The sequence below is a fragment of the Magnolia sinica genome, chromosome 18 (assembly GCF_029962835.1).
Source record: "Magnolia sinica isolate HGM2019 chromosome 18, MsV1, whole genome shotgun sequence".
Classification (NCBI taxonomy): domain Eukaryota; kingdom Viridiplantae; phylum Streptophyta; class Magnoliopsida; order Magnoliales; family Magnoliaceae; genus Magnolia; species Magnolia sinica.
In genome coordinates this window covers 39182368-39184898 of record NC_080590.1, presented here as the reverse complement: position 1 = coordinate 39184898, position 2531 = coordinate 39182368, and positions in this window count along the sequence as shown.

Genomic DNA, 2531 nt, shown 5'->3' with positions numbered 1-2531 from the left:
TTTTTCAGGCAATAAACATGATCAGTATGTTTAAGGCCTTGTTCCATAGATCCATTTAATTCGAATAATGTGTTTATCATTAGGTCTAGGAACTAAGTACCATACATCATTCCTTACGAATTGATTAAGTTCATCTTACACAGCCACTATCCAGTTTTCATCAGGAAGTGCTTCTTTTACGTTGGCCAGTTCAATCTGAGATGTGAAGCACACATAATCACAAATGTTTTCTAATCGTCTACGAGTGCGCACACCAATGAGAGGGTTCTCCAGAATTTGATCAGTTGGATAGTCTTTAACTAACCGTAATTCAGTGTCATTTTGACTAGATGAAGAGTCTAGTTTATCAAATAAAGAGACTTCATCATCTTATAAACTTGAGACAGGTATATTTAGGTGATCATCTATAACCACATTAATGGACTCCTGAATTACACCGGTCCTCTTGTTGAGAACACGATATGCTCGACTATTTAGCGCATATCCTAGGAAAATACATGTCACTCCCTAGACTCAGTAACCGGACTCACAAGGAACCCGACAGTCGTTTCTAGCCACAACAACCTCCGTAGTACCCCATTCTCTGCTCTTGAAGCAGGTTCTGATCCTGGGATCCAACAAGGAGGATTTTCATAATCATACATCCATTCCAATACGAGCATACCCAAGATCACGGCAAGTAAATCTCAGAGATAATAAAGAAACACACAGTAAAATCCACTATGAATTTGAACTTTCCAAGTACAAGGTTGAAAGGAAATACATATGATAACAAAAGAAAGAGGAAAAAATCTACAACACTGGGGTCCTCGACTCAACTCCTATCCAAGCTCTGCCGCTACAACGCCAATCTAGGATCTCCTGCACGCATCAATCATGCATAAGCTTATAAAAAACTTAAAGGGTGGTGAAAGTGTGTGACAATGGTGCATAGAAGAATAATAGAAAATGTAGAAGGGAAAAATGATCAATGTCAATATCACTAACCTTACCAAGGCTAAGCCATGAATGCAGGAAGTCATACTAAGGCTATGCAATGCGATACATGAGTACTGGGCGCCATACCAAGGCAATATAATATAAGGCTTATACAGTCAATGCCAATGCAAATGTGAAGTACTGCCAGTGCTCATATCCAATCCACATATCAAGTATGGTTCCATCATAAAGAATATCAATGGGGTCTAATGCACTACAAGATGATTGCCGCTTTACAAACCCGCATAGTCAAACAAGCGCAGGAGACCTCACTACCCGCTGTGGATAGCCAATCACTAGCGAGTCTCGACGGTAGTAGACCCACTCATGAGCTGGTCAGACTTAGCCTAGTAATGCCCACTCACTAAGGCGAATACGGCCACATCCTATCTCAACCAACTACACGACAGTGGGAGACGCAGCCTAACGGTGTAAGGCACTCGGCCACTCATAGTTTCCACTCGGTCACGGCAATGAGGCACTCTTTAGGTACCTTAAAGGTTTAGAGGCTTTCACCCAGGGATATCCTATGCACCCCAAATGCTCAAATACTATATTTTCGGTGTCCACATACGGCCATCCACGAATACCCCTATGGAGCCAAGGCCCTGATGAAGTAAGAGCAATAATATCCATGACATGACAAATGCATGAATCACGCATACCAATTATGCACTAGCTCCAAGCACTCAATGTGCACAAGAGGGGAAAACTCCATCCCTCTATCATACCAACCTAATAACCACACACAAATACAATTCAACCACTCAATGATGCATATGAGTCATGAGGGTGTGCCATACGGTGATGATGACTTAAAACACACTCTTCCTTCCTAAGGAGGGAATCAAATCTATGTACTTAGATAATTAATCTAAGGAACAATCCTCTAGTGGGGGCCCAATATTTTGGGGTAGCCCATAAAGCTAAGGAGGGCAATATATAAGCCTAGAGGAATAAGCGGTCCTAACGAGGGCCTATGGTGGTCCTTAAACTACCCATAACAACTCATAGGCCTACCTTAGGGCCACCAAGGAGGACATCCAGCCTCAACTGGATCCCAAAAGGTATCCCGCCACTACTCGAATATGAAAAAAGGCCCAAGGCCTAAGCAATCCATGGCCTAGTAGGCTATATACCAAGCCCAACACATAGGCAATATGGTGGGCTCTCAAGCAAGGTTTGGGTCCAACCATATATCCACATATTGCGGTGGGCCTAATGGGCAACTCAGTAATCTAACCATAAGGGCAATCCTTATACTTAATTCAAGTGAGTTGGGCCTCACAACTTAGCCCAAGTTTAATGGTTATTTTGGTGGGCAAACAAGGGTCCAACTACTTACATATTATAGGCCCTAAACCCATTATAAAAAGTAGAAAAATATAGGCCCAAAGGTCAAGGGGCCTATCTAAAAAGTTCCACGACAAATGGGCCTAGAAAATCCAACAAATAGCTATGAACATTGATCCAATAAAACCCAACTGGAGCGGGTCTCAAGTGTGCACTAATTAAGTCCTAAAATACTGTGGGAAGATGGCAAGATATATGTA